Source organism: Pyrus communis, chromosome 7 (assembly GCF_041283825.1).
Source record: "Pyrus communis isolate YQ-2024b chromosome 7, ASM4128382v1, whole genome shotgun sequence".
In the NCBI taxonomy this organism is placed as follows: domain Eukaryota; kingdom Viridiplantae; phylum Streptophyta; class Magnoliopsida; order Rosales; family Rosaceae; genus Pyrus; species Pyrus communis.
The window spans coordinates 6845382-6860337 of record NC_142571.1 but is presented as its reverse complement, the minus strand read 5'-3'; the positions used below and the strand labels follow the sequence as shown (position 1 = coordinate 6860337).

General features: G+C 36.0%; 1 long non-coding RNA gene and 1 pseudogene across 2 annotated transcripts; one reads left to right on the top strand and one right to left on the bottom strand.

Moving 5' to 3' along the window:
• Positions 1–1718: 1718 nt before the first annotated feature.
• On the bottom strand, positions 1719–7041 carry LOC148695567 (protein TRIGALACTOSYLDIACYLGLYCEROL 4, chloroplastic-like; annotated as a pseudogene). Its single transcript, XR_015963944.1, has 5 exons — positions 6730–7041; positions 5592–5823; positions 3115–3502; positions 2321–2636; positions 1719–1955 (listed from the first exon to the last, which is right to left on the bottom strand). The product of XR_015963944.1 is annotated as a protein TRIGALACTOSYLDIACYLGLYCEROL 4, chloroplastic-like (transcript).
• Positions 7042–8711: 1670 nt separating this feature from the next.
• On the top strand, positions 8712–10275 carry LOC148695566 (uncharacterized). The gene is made up of 2 exons (XR_015964577.1): positions 8712–9192; positions 9484–10275. It is a non-coding gene; the product is annotated as an uncharacterized LOC148695566 (long non-coding RNA).
• Positions 10276–14956: the final 4681 nt, after the last annotated feature.

Here is a 14956-nt window from a genome sequence, read left to right as displayed (position 1 = left end):
TCTTTTATTTTGTAGCTTTAGCCATTAGGGTTACAAATGCATTATTTTGGAGAATTTTAGACCTTTTACCGACAAGGTGTTTTCTATCCATGTTCTTAATAATATTTTGTTTTATAATTGTTTGTAACTAATTTCTTTTGCTAGAGCAGTGCCTTGAGCCTTAGCATGAATATGTAGTCTTTATTTAATTGTTTATGATTTTATGCATGCGTGCTTTGAATTATTAATCATTGTGTTTAAATTGTCTTTGTGCTTAAATTGTATTTGTGTCTTAATGATTCGCGGCCATTAGGATGTTTAGATAAGTACTTGGATGTAATTTCTGTTGGAATGTCACCCTGAAATTCAGAAATGCTTCTTATCGTAATAATTGTTATTTCACTTAGGATGAACACCACGTCTTAATTGTTGCATAGTTTTTCAAAGGGTTTTCATAAAGCTTAATGAGTCTTTTATGTTCATATTTGATCCAAACTTCTAGACGGGTTGCATGTTAGATATACGTTATATGTTAGAGGTTCCAAATAGGACATATATTAGGAAAACCTAATCTTAAATATGTATGGGTAATTCATAAGTAATTGGAAGAACTACATATGATTGTTAAGACGACAACAGAACACCTCTTCTTTCATTCAGGAAAACAAACTTTCACATCTAGCTAGAACAAACTCCATCCCTTTTGTGCAGCCAAAGCTATCAAAGTTCTAAACTGATGCAAATGTTTCATTGTAGTTGATGAATCAATTTATATCATATATTTTACCCTATTCTTAGTTATTTTATTGCTTATTTTGGTAGAATTTTGATACTTTGTTATGTATTTTCAATGTAGGACGTGCAACTCCCTCTTGAGCATAAAGTGAACAAATGGATGAATTTTGGAGTGAGTCTAATTTGAGGATGTTCGTGAGTTTTTCAAGATGATTGTGTCAAAATTCCAGATTTTTCTACCAAGACGTTCGGACGGCAGAGAAAATCAGACTTTTGACCGACCAAATCAACTTCGATTTAGTCTCAAAAGGTCTCTTTTGAAAGCTGAAGACGTCCCCAACCTTAGCTTTGTATGTTAATTGTTTGAAAACTTAACTAGCTAGCGTTTGTGATCAATTTAATTATGGATTAAAGCACAATATGTTATGGGACATGAAGTTTGGACACGAGGCGATGTGTGCAGCTACGGCATTCTCTTATTGCAAAATGTTTAAAGACCAACAGATAACATGTTTCAACGATCTTCAAACCTGCATAACTTTGTTAAGGCATCTGGTAGATACTGTCGATCCCTCTCTTGTTCAAGAAAATGTTAAGAGGGTGATCAGATGAATGCTAGTCATCACATTAACGAGGATATCACCAGCATTGGCATATAATTTGAAGAAATCATTGTTTCGATTTTAGAAATCTGCATTGCTTGCTCTGCAGAGTTGCCTAGAGAGAGGCTGGACACTAGTGACGCGGCACAATTGTCTCGGATCAGAAAGAAGCATACTGAGCAGCATTGGCATGTCAAGTTAGTAATGTTTCTTATGTAAAACTAACTTTTCCTTCGTATTTTGTTTGATCAATAAACACAGAATTACTATTTGCTCGCAGATTACAATCTGTTCCCTTCGATCAATAAAAACAGTATTACTCAAATCTTTGTAACTACATTCTGAACCGGATGCCTTCTCACTTTCTACTGTCTAGCTAAATTACCTAAATGCAATACACATCAAAACATACATTTCCAACATGTAAATGAAAATCGAGAGTTAAAACTCAAATAAGCGCAACTCAATCATCCCTTCTTTTCTTTTTGGGGAATACCAAGCAACGACCTTCCCTTATCGTAAAAGTCTCAAGGAGTAGCTCAAGCTGTATGTGAAATCCTCAATATGCGGAGCTTGTTTCCCGCGCAAAGAGTCAAGTGCAACCCTGGAATCCGCTCTAAAGACAATAGGCCCATAAATCTACAAAGGAAAGGTAATGTGTCAATAACAATTGGATTTTCATCCCAGTAACCAAAACATTCACCCAAGCCGCGCATGTTAATAGCCATATAAAGGAGCTCAGCTTTTCATCCTCTCATTTTAAAGTTTACGCTGATCTACTAGTCATACATTAAAGCACGTGAGCAGTAAAACAACGTACAGATACATCAGCACAAAAATGATTGCAGACTATCGAAATCAGACAGGGCAGACACGTTTCCACAAGTACCAATTAGCAAATGACTATGCAGGCTTTGTAACACATTGTGCGTAACTGCATTTAAAATCTCTCTTACAACTTAAGGTGCGAAACATTTAAAAAGTTAGGGAATAAATAGAAATACCTGCTGCTGAAAGATTAGATTGATCCTAGGTGAGGACATCAGATCTTTTGCAATAATAGCAGAGGAACTCTTCAAACCATTAATCACCCTTTTAGCCAAAGCTGAAGCAGAACAAATATCCACCCGAGCATCAATCCTGGTCAGATAACCGTAGACTCTCTAAATTTCCCGTGCTGGAAAGTATAGCAGAGAGAGCCGAAAAAATCAGCACTGAATGGACTTCTTTTCTTATTGCTCCTAGAATTGTCCTCGTCCCCCTTCATATCAACTGCCACTGGGTTGTACCCATCCTGAAACCAGGCAGTGCAGCTTCCACCTAAAATGTAATGCCACCATTGACCAGAAGAAGTGAGAATGGCATTACAATTTCATTTTGCAAACAAAAGGGAACTATAACACTAACAATGATTAATGTTGACAATAATAGAATTTCGTATCTGGCCTTACCAGGGGCAAACGTAAAGAAGTAGTTAAACTAAAAACCTAAAGATATTGCATACTGTCGGCAACGGTTCTGGACTCATGAACACAAAATAAAAATATTGAATTTTTCTGTTAGAATTTGTCTCTAGAATTATTTTTTATTACTATTATTTTCTTTTACCGCAGTCACATGGTATACATGTATAAGCTACACACATACAATATAAATGAAACTAAGAGGTACCTAAACACGTATACATGTATAAGCTAAAAATTATAAGATACACCTGAGTATTGGTATGAAACTTCCAAACAACTGTAACGAGATAATACAAGTTATCACAGAAATTATGAGTAACGTGTAAAATTACCAAAAATTCCAGAAAATGCAGCATGAGGTTCTTTAAGACGCACATCATAAGATGGCCTCCAAAACCAACCCTTTTCTTTCTGTATCATGATGTCTTTTCGTGCCTCATTTTGCCTCCAAAGATCTTGGCTTTTTCCATAAGAAAAGGCAGCCTTTGCGCAGAATCCAGGCATTAGAGAAGTAGGTGCCTCATCATCTATGGAATTAACTGCCTGGGGATGACCACTGTTTTTATGTACACCAATGTGGTACCACAATCCAGATTCGGAAACAAGTGATGACATATCTAAGGAAATTGACTCAGGCACATCCCAGTATTTTCCTTTATGGTGAACAGTTCAGGCCATCCAGCCTCAAGTGTAATATCATGGTAAGGAAGCTGCAAACATCTTAGAGGTTGAGAAAATTTAATACATGGCTCATAATTTAAACAGGAAGATAAATAAAGGAAATAAAGATACAGACATGAACTTTTTCACTAAAACAGCTTAGGCAGCACATGTGCAATGTTAAAGGTACAGATATTAACTTTTTCAGTACATGGATCTTAATTTATAGACCTGAAACTTTCCAATTTTATCTATGTGCCGTGCAGTGCATATGTGCAATGTTATAAAGTCATGTAACCTATAAATAAAAGTGGTAAACAGAAGAAACTTGTAAATTAAGATGTTTGAAGCATGTTGATATACATGGACAACCCACTATATTCAAGGTATGTTGACGAAAGAAATGAAAAAATTGTGGCCTACTTGAAGGTAGATGGATTATTTTCCATTCCAAGCCACCAAAATGGTAAGGATCAGAAGGGATTATTTTCCATATCCCCTTCTAATCACCTCAATATGAAAAATCATTCACCTCCATCTTATTCAGTAGTTTGTCCATTCCATTCCAATCCTAGAGATCAAACAAGGCCCTACTTTTCAACAATTAAGAAATTAGGAAACAATACTTTAAGATTATACATGCTGACAGAATCTGGCAAAGTTCAAGTGATACATCCCTATAATTACTTATTTTTAACTTCAATTCCTATAAGAGAAATTTGTCATATGAAAGAAAGAAAAAAATCGCAGTTGGATGATACTACAACCTGGCATGAACAAACCCAAAAAAGAACTTTAAACCTAACAACTCCAATCAGTAAACAAATTATCCACCTAGCCATAGTAATTGTACAAAAAATGAAGAAATTTTTTTTTGAGAAGAAACTATAACAGTTATATTAAAAAAAGAAAAGAGAAATACACAGAAGTGGATAAGAAATCCACCAAGAACAGAACAAGAAAATCTCTCAAGAGGATCTGATTACAAGTAGGAAAACCTCAACCAAAATCACTTTACAACTGCTAACATATCCCACAGTATGTGAGAAAGAGAGTAATTCTTAAAATCATTTGAAACTGAAGCCCAGAGGGCTGCCCAATATCTTACTCTTCCCCATAGATCTGCTACCCCCACACCAGTATAATCCTGAAAAATTCTTTTGTTACGCTCCAACCAAATGTTCCAAAAAACTGCCGACACCAGACAACCCCACAAAGCTTTAGCTTTCCTCCCAATTCCTAGAGCCTCAAAATTGGTGCTTAGAAGCTCGAAACAACCCTTTGGAATGACCCAACTAACTCTAACCTCCTAAAACAATTTCCACCACAGTTGAATCGTGTAAGAACAATGAAGAAAAATGTGGTTAACACTCTCCTCCTTAGCTTTACACAAACTGCACCAATGGGGAGAGAAGCAAATAAAAGGACTTCTCCTTTGAATTTGATCACAAGTGTTGAGCTTCCCAATAGCCACTAGCCACACAGGAACTTTGACCTTCGGAGGAACTTTTGATTTCCAAATCTGAGAAGAGGGTGGAAAATGTTGCACAATCCCATTGTTGCTCAAGAAAGAGCGATAGGATTTGCAAGTGAACAATCCTGATAATTCCAGTTTCCACCTTCTGTCATCCGCTCTTGATTGAGACAAGCGAACATTTTCCACTTTCTGTAATAATCTAGCCGCCTCTTCTATCTCCACCTCGTTCAAATTTCTCCTGAAATCAAAATTCCAGCTCAAAGAATTGATAGAAAGATCCACAAAACTTGCGATGTTCTGGTTGTGCTTTCTCGATAGCAAGAATAATCTAGGATATTGTTCTTTCAATGGTCCCCCTTCCAACCAACCATCCTCCCAACACCTCACCCTCTCCCCGTTGCCCACCTCAAACTTGCAACATTGTAGAAATGATTGGAGACCACACGAAATATCTTTCCAGGGGCTTCGACTTGAACCCCGCAATGGAGGATTTGCATTCCACCCATTATCCTGCAGCCCATACTTGCTTCTTATCACCTTGTGCCAGAGAGAATTTGGTTCCTTTGGGAATCTCCACAACCACTTAGCCAATAACGCTTCATTCTGATTCCTCAAATTCCCCACACCTAAACCCCCTTCTTCCTTACTTTTAATAACTATCTCCCATTTCACCCGATGGTTTTTCTTTTTTTCTCACCATGCCCTTCTGTGCTCAACTTTATGGATGATGACAGAGACAAAAGAAGCTGTGTGCATATTGCATAATCCAAACGAATAAAGTGACTTGTCCAAGACATGCTTCGCCACATCTTTCAATGTAGGGACCTCCATCTCATCGGTAAATTCAGCTTTAATAGAAGAAAAGAGTTTCTTCGGGCGGAACTGCCCAATTAATCTAAGCCACCTATTTTCACGCAGATCATGTAACAAGGGAATTAGTATGTCGGACAACTAAGAATGCCAACCGGATTTGATTAATGTGAGATGACTTTGGTCTAAGCATAAGCATAGTAACTCTTAATTCACTCCTCCAACAGAAAACATGCTCAAGGAATTAGGACATTAAACTCAACACATTTGGAACAGTAATTTCAAAAATACAATGCATTTACACAGTACATTCATTAGCGACGATATTGTTCAGATTTCAAAACATCGAAACAAACTTTTTCACCTAAGAAATCCCATAAAAAAAAAAAATTGGATAATCCCAACCGGTGCTCTGATAAACCTGATAAAGCTTTGATGCTCTGGAAAAACATAAGAACCCGCTTGCAAATCAGTAAAATAACAAGGCAACAAAAAATTCATGCTTTATGTGCTATACCACTAGAACTAGGCAAACAAGCTTTGTTCGGCTGTCAAGCTTTCCATTCAAGCTCTCTTTCTCACATCAAGTAATTCACTAATAACCCAAAGTTTATACAATATACCAACATCTTCCTAAATATCAAACAAAGAACAAACCAAACCTAGAAGCAGAGGCTCCTTAGCAATTAGTAACATAAAAATCGTTTACAAAAATACGAATTTGGAGAACAAAAAATTATCTTTCCTAACCTTTTTCCTTTACCCAATTCAACCCCATAACAACAATTTCAATTGCTTTTCTCTCCAAACTTTCCCGGCAACCAAACAAACAACAAACGAATCACACCCATTTCCCATCATTTTCTCAGTAACCATACAAACCACAAACCAATCCACGGAAACACGTAAAACGAAAAAGAATATCCATTAAACGAAAAACAAAATAAATTTGAGAAAACCCAATAGGCAATAGTCAAGCAAAGAAGTTGTAGCAGTGTACCAGTTTAGAGGTAGCTGGTCTGAGCAAGAGGGACTGGAGACAGAAAGAACCCAAGTCCCTGTTAGAAGTGGGGGAGTAGGAAGGTATAACACCCAAAGGGAACCCATTTCCCAGAAGAGAGAGTTGCTGAATCCTAAGGGCTCGGCTGGCTCGAGCACCGTCGAGAGGAAATGGGTCGCCGGGAACGGCCTTGGCGGAGCCCTCAAGGGTCTGAGGCGAAGAAACGTCCGAGTCCCAGAAGGCTGAGTCCATTGCCTCCGCAGGTTCACCATTGTTGGCTGTCGAAAGATTTATTATATCCCACATTTCTCATATCCCACATTTCTCTCCGACTTCTCTTTATTTCCTATATATTTTTCTGTTTAAATTTTTATATTTATTATTTACACACATGGTGCACCGCTCCATCTAGTCTATTTTATTGAAACAATAATTTTCAATCCAAGGCATTTAGGATTACGGTGAAATAATATTCATTTTTATTTGTAAATGAGATATTTTGTGTTCGATTCTCGTCAAATGCTAATTTGAACCACATTATTGGTAATCCATTATGAAATTAAGTTCACTCATTCCCCTTAGTGTAAATAATATCGTTTGATAATAATTTTCAATCCAAGTGTGCAAGCATCCCTTCCCATAATTTCAGAAAGGGTGATGCTAGAAAGATCATATTTTAAAGTTGAGAGTTGGATTACTTAATTAAGATGGCATGTACACATCACTTTCCGCATCAAACGGTACATGAAAGTGCCCTAAAGCCCTTGTGGTTTGGAAGTCATTGACCTAAAACTCATTATATGGGTTGGATCGAAAGCTTAAGTAAACTACAATTGCACAACCACTACTATTACTATAAAAATCTTGAAAAATCGAAAAGAAGAAAAAAATTAGTTATGTTTGAAGTTAGTAAGTATTAAATAAACAGAACGAGTGGTAAAGGTTTTAGTGGAGTCTCTGTAACCATGTTGGTTCACTTTACATTAAAGGAAGTTCATGAGTTCTTTTCTAATTAATTCTAAATAGCTTTTAGACTCTGTGGTGGAATTAGTTGGAATTTTTTAAAAGATGTTCTAATTTTAACATTTTCTATGGATTGCAAGGTGAAGATTGTCTTAGTCAAGTTTTGTTAAATTTTTTAGTTTGTTAGTTTTTATTTTTTGTTTTTTAGTTTTGTTTTGCTTGAGGACAAGCAAAAATTTAAGTTTGGGGGTATTTGATGAATCCATATTATACCATATATTTTACTATATTCTTAGTTATAGTTTATTGGTTATTTTGGTAGAATTTTGATACTGTGTTATGTATTTTCAATATAGGGCATGCGATTTCCTCTTGAGTAAAAGGTGATCAAACGGATGAATTTTAGAGTGATTCTAATTGAAGGATGTTTGTGGGTCTTTCAAGATGATTGTATCAAAATTCTAGATTTTTCTACCAAGCCGTTTGACCGTGGCGGAGAAAAAAAGGCCCAGCGCGCAGCTTTTCCATATTGACTTTTTTTAACATTTTGAGTATTTTGGAGGTCAAGATGGAACATTTTGAGGAAGATTCGTTCTGAGGATTGGATGGGGACGACTTCAGCTTTTAAAAGAGACCTTTTGAGATCAAATTGAAGTTGATTTGATCGGTTAAATCTGATTTTTTAAGAAGTCCGAATTGCTTTTCCACCAACTCTGTAAATTGCTTTTCCACCTGTTCACCCAAATTCGACGACTAGCTCACACGCGAGAACCGCGACGCACCACCACTCCATCCTCGCATTTTCCATAACCCTCTATACGGAAGGTGAACAGTTTATCCTACTTCAGATTTTTTAAAATTCTTTAAAAAACCAAGTGAGCTATCCATCGTTGAAGCAGAGTGGGTAGGATCAGTTGCTCCTTTTACAAATTGTAATCACCGCCAATTTTCCCACTTTTACAAATTTATTTATACGAGAATTTTTTTAATTTTTATCTCCTTTTTCTCTGTTCAGCGGTCGATGAAAGCAGAGTGGGTAAGATCAGTTGCTCTGCAGCCTCACCCTCCAAACGCTACCCCATCACCTTGCTTCCCGGCGATGGCATTGGCCTCAACCTCGCCCCCTCCATCGATGGTTTCTGTTAATTCTGCTTCCGTTTTCTTCCTTTTCTGAATTTTATTTCAGGTGCCTGAGAAACGGTGGGAAAATTAAAAGGAAAAGTCTTTTAATTTTCCCATATTTTCTTTGGGTTAATGTTTAACAATTTGAGCTGCTCTGTGTGTTGTATATTCGAGAAATTTTGCTGGGAAATTAGTAATTATATAACATTTGGATATTTGTATAACTGAATATGTTTACATAAACTAGAGATTGATTTTAAGTATGAAGAAGTACCTATTGGTGGAGCTGGCTTGGATTTGACTGGAGTGCCATTACCTGATGAGACCCTTTTGTCAGCTAAGCAATCGACGCAATTATTCTTCTCGAAGCAGTTGGGGGTAGATCATGATTGTACTTCTCAATCCGTTTTATTTCTTAATGATTATCCTTTTCAAGTGATATAATTTAGTTAATTCGATTATGGTTTTTGTTTCAAATTTTGGCTTCAATCTCTTTACTTTGATTCTAATGAATGAAGCGAATTGTTCTCAAAATTTCAAGTTTTTCATGAATATGTTGCATTTCTTTAAAGCATGATTTGATTTTTTATTGTAATTTCAACATTTTGGATCTCTGTATGCCTTTTTATTATATTATTGCTCATTGGATCGGATTGATTTGGTGTGCAGAATTTGAAATTTGTTGAGGGGGCCTAATGTTACCATTGATGAAGTCTGCGCTTTTGGAAGGTAAGTAGTGATATTTAATTATTGTTTATTGCATTTTGTCAAAATTTATGGGAAATTTTCTGAATTAGGTGTGTGCTTGATCCGAAAAAGTCTCAGAACATTGCAATTCTTGCTTATTGCATTGTGTCCAATTTGGAAGGTAAGTTGTGATTCTGTAAGGATGTATTGAAGGACCATTTGTTTAGTTCGTTAGTGGAATTTCGTTATTTATGTATTTCCGATATACTTGGTACATTGATAATTAAGGTTGAAATGTCATAAGGTTCCCTTGGTTTATGATTGACAAATAAGAAGGAATTGAAGAAGTGGGTTTAGCCTTTTAGGTTAGTGGGGAGAACGGTTACAGAATTGTACTTGTTGTTATTGCAGGGAAATGAAACATAATTGCCGCTTCTGCAAAATTATTGAGTGGTAGCAATTTGCAGATTCCCTATTCAATTGAAGTAATTTGTTTCGAATTTTATTTGTCTTCCTGTAATTTTCTGAAAAAAGGGATTGTTTTGTTGCAAAAAGCAAGGCTATGCTCCCATTTCTTCAAGACTTGAAGTTTTCTATATTCCCTGGCTTTATCTTCGAATTCAGGTATTTTGTTATTTGATTGCGTTGTATTTCTTGATTTGAATGAAATGGATGCATCTAGTCCCGCAATTAAACATGAATTCCATGGAGTCCCGTAAACTTAATCATAATTGGTAATTTTGATTAATTTTTTAAAATTTTGACTGATCAAAACAGTTTCAATATACTTATTGTAAGTGCTATGGATAGTTGGTTTGATGTAGTTTATCGCTACTCCAATGACTACAAAACACTCAAGTAACATGTACAAATTTCTTCTGATTTCACAATTTCCATGAATAATTCATGCCTTTTGTTATGTTTACTTGATTTCTAGTATCATCATGTTACTCGTCAAATTGTTAATTCTGTGTTTTTCCACATCTAATTTCTAAAAATGATTTCCATCCGTTCAGAAATAAAAAATAAAAATAAATAAATGATTTCCATTTTGCACAAAATAAAATATAAGTTTCCCGAATGAGATTGTAAATTTGGCTAGCTTGGAGGTTTTGGGGATGTTGAGAACCAATTATCAGGTCACATTCCCCCGGGTGTAGGGAAGGTTCACAAGTTATATCTATTAAATGTGAGTAGGAACTCTCTCTCTTTGGCAATCTTACATCCTCTTTCGGAAATTTAAGTCAATTAAATGAGTTAAGCTTAGAAGGCAACAACTTCCAGGCAGTATCCTGCCAAGTTTAATAGTGTGTCAAAATTTGAGGCTTTTATATCTTGGTGAGAACAGTTTTAGTGGTATCATATCGCAAGAAATCATTGGTCTGTTGAACTTGTATATATTTAGTTTACCTCAAGATCATTTTCTCGGCTCCCTACCAGAGAACTTAGGAATTTTAATAAATCTTGAGTATATAGATATCTTTGAAAACATGTTATTCAGTGAAATTCCAGCAAGTGTAGTTAGTTGTATAAAATTAGAGTACCTAGACATGCATGGAAATTTCTTCCATGGGACGATGCCATCAACTTTGAGTTCACTAAGAGTTCTTACAGAATTCTATCTTTCTGACAACTTGTTAGGAGCAATTCCAGAATTCTTAGAACATTTGAATTTTTTGGAATCTCTGACTCTATCTTATAACAATTTGAGGGCATGTTGCCGATCAAGGGAGTGCTCAAGAATGCAATGGCGACATCAGTTGAAGGAAATAGCAAGCTTTCTGGGGGCATATCTGAGTTTCATTTGCCAAAGTGCAACTCTCCAGCATCCAAAAAAAGGAAGGATTGAGCTTAACCATGAAATTGGTTCTCTCTCTCATTTGTGGGATTTTTGGAGTTATTTTTGCACTAACCTTTTTGTACCTTTATTGCTCACGGAGGGATAAAAAAGATCGCACTTAAAGTGATTTAGACAAACTTCCCCAGATGTGTCATACCAAAGTCTTCTAAGAGCAACAAATGGATTCTCCTCAACCAACTTGGTCGGTATGGGCAGTTTTGGGTCCGTTTATAAGGGAATACTTGAGCAAAGTTAAACTACAATTGTGATCAAGGTACTCAACCATGTTCATTTAGCAGGGCTTACAAAAGTTTTATTTATGAGTGCGAGGCTTTCCGAAATATTGGACACCGTAATCTTGTCAAGATAGTCTCAGCATGTTCTAGTTTTGATTATCGCGGTCACGACTTCAAGGCCTTAATTTATGAGTTCATGGCTAACAGGAGCTTGGAGGAATGGCTATATCCAATTCATACAATTGGTGAGACAAATGAGAGGCCAAGGAGCTTAACAATTTCTCAGAGTTTGAATATTGTTCTTGATGTTGCTATGGCATTGGATTATCTCCATCGTCATTGTGAGACGCCAATAGTTCATTGCAACCTCAAACCTAGCAATATTCTTCTCAATGAGGATATGATTGCACATGTAGGTGACTTTGGGTTGGTGAGGTTCCTACCAAAAGTTGCTGAAACACTACGAAAAATATGGGATTTGGTGTACACAAATGAAGAGTTTGTGTCTTTGAGAACACTAATATGGTGGAACAGCGTCCATTCAATAAAGGATACAATGTATTGTACTCAGTGTAAAAAGAAATGGACACAAACACATTATTGGGCACGAAGCCATGCCAAGTAGTGCATATATATATATATATATATATATATATATATATATATATATATATATATATATATATATATATATAATTATTGGTCTGACAATTGTATGACAAAATATAGGCACAAAAACTTTTAGTGTCTATAAATAGACAGTAGCGCACAATTTGTTTGTGTCTGTGGAACATGCGAACATCTTTTTGCTGAATTGTGATGTTTCCATTTCTACTACTTGATCCTTCTTACAGCTGAGACATTGGATTTTGTTGTGTGTTCCATCTTGATTTTATGAAATTTTCTGATTTATTTCAAATTTTGACATTTTCATTTTCAAAATATAACCTATTGGGCACAATAACAAAAATTGGGCTAATATGGATGGGGAAAGTCATCTGATAACTTTTTCAGAACAGAGGCACAAATTTTTTTTATTTTTGCTTACCACTTTGAGCACAAAACACCATATTGTACTCTATGATCAAAGGGCACACCCATAAAAGCACATATAAATACCGAGTTACAAACCATAAGTGTTCTCACACCGGTGACTTAAGTATTTTGCAACAATGGCAGACGATCGATACTCGACAGCTGACCTACACAAAGTCTATAATGAGATTTTACTGAAGGCTTTCAGTGATGAAATGAGTAATCTCGAACCATTGATTGAGTGAGTTGAAAGAAATTCCAAAGTTGTTACTTGCACTCAAAAAAAAAAAAAAATCATTACGGACTACTTTAAGTGCTATTTCTTCGTATATTTAAACTCATCATTAGTGTTGGAAAATAACAGATATTGGATACACAAACTAGTGCTTGACTGATGCCAAGTCCCGTAGGACTTCTGAGTAAGCAATTTGGTAGGCTTGTAATAATTGGCAATGGGAAGCTATCTATGGGTCCGGATCTCTCTCACCAAATCCAGTGATCCGGGCCCTTGAAATTTGATCAAACAGCTAAAAACAGGAGCCCCTTTAAAAGTTATAATAACTTTAGCCGTTGGATCAAATTTTAAGGGTCCGGTTCACTGAGTTTGGTGGACAGAGATCCGGAGAGGATCTCTTTCCCCATCTATGCATCCATTTTCCAACACTGAGAGACCATCAATAATTGATTGGACTAAATTATGCAGGAGAAATTTTCCAACACTAGCTAAAGTACTTGTAGGCCAGTGCTATGTATATTCCAAAAAGCAAGTTGAAAGCTGAAAACAGATGCATTTTAGCCAAACTAGTTCATCTGAAAATGATGATTTCATTTAATTTCTTGGGTTTTACATCATGATTTGATATAGCTTCTCATAGGTCAAGTATTACTGGCCTACTTTGCAAATTAATTAGTTGTGTAAGTCTTGATTACACGTTCAAAGCATGAATTCAAATCAACAATCTAATTTCACCACTACTTTAAATGGGGAATCGAACACGATTTATAACAGTGCCTCTTTGCCACCATCTATTGGCAATAAAATTTGACAATCCTTATAAGAGAGATTTTTCCATGTACTTATAACACAAGTCAGTACATTACATGTCATAATAGAAGCAGGAAGAAGGTTTTTTTTGAAGTATTCCTCTATTTATATTATGACACATGATGTACCGGTTCATATTTTGTGTACACTAAAATATACATACGGATTAGGTTGGCGTGACCAAATATAGAGGGCTATGTTTGTGTGAAAGAGTATGCACTATTGCTCCAACTCTTGGAAACCTTTGCTGACCGTCATGTCAACTGACACATACTCCAAGTCTTTTGCCAACGTTCACTTTCAATAGTTCTGTTAGTGTTGGGCAATTCAACCATGCGTCAATGATTACGATAGTCTTAGGTGTGGATCCACCATCCAGCATGTTGTTCTGCGTGAGTCAACTTCCCTATTTATTATAGCTTTGTAATTTGGGGATTTCGTGTACCTAGATATGCTTATACTTGTACTTGACAGAAGAATACAACACAAAAATACAAACCCAAAAACTCTCATCAAGTTTTACACTTTTTAGTCGTCTGATTTTGATCCTCATTGGCCTCTTCGTAAACAATGGTGTATTTGTTTTGAACACATTCACAAAAATGAAAACTAACGAAAAGTCTAAAAATATTTTAGTTTTAATGAAAAATGACAAATAAAGGTATAGTGAATAGTACCAGGGAAAGGTAAAAACATGATTTTTCGTTAAAAGTGAACACTACCGGGAGTGTTTCATTTTTGACTTACTACGCATCTCACATATATCACGAACGAAATTTTGTTGCGGACAATTCTGCTAACATGGGCTTGTCTTCTCCAACTTTAACTTTGGAAAATGATAAAGTGTAACTTCTTTTTCGTTATCAATAAAATTTCCCTCGTACCGTCAAAAAAGAAAAAAAGTTTTACACTTTTATCTTGATATCAGATTGGTCATTGTAACTCTTTCTATGCAGAATTATCAACAATTATTATTGGTGTAGAGTTTGCATATCAGCAGGGATGGCATTGTCTTTGGTTGGAAAGTGACTGTTCTAGTGTTATTTTTGCTTTCCAATCGACTGCTTTTGACCCTCCTTGGCCTCTTCGTACGCAATGGTCTATTTGTTTAGATTGCATTCGAAAGATGACTTTCTACACCTCTCACATATATTTCGAAGGGAATGTTGTTGCATACAACTTTGCTAATATAGGTTCGTCTTCTCCAACTTTGGTATGGCATGATTCCCCTCTGCTGGTGGCTCGTACTGCTTTGTTTTCAGACTATGCTGGCTTTACTGGCTTCCGCTTCTCAAATGA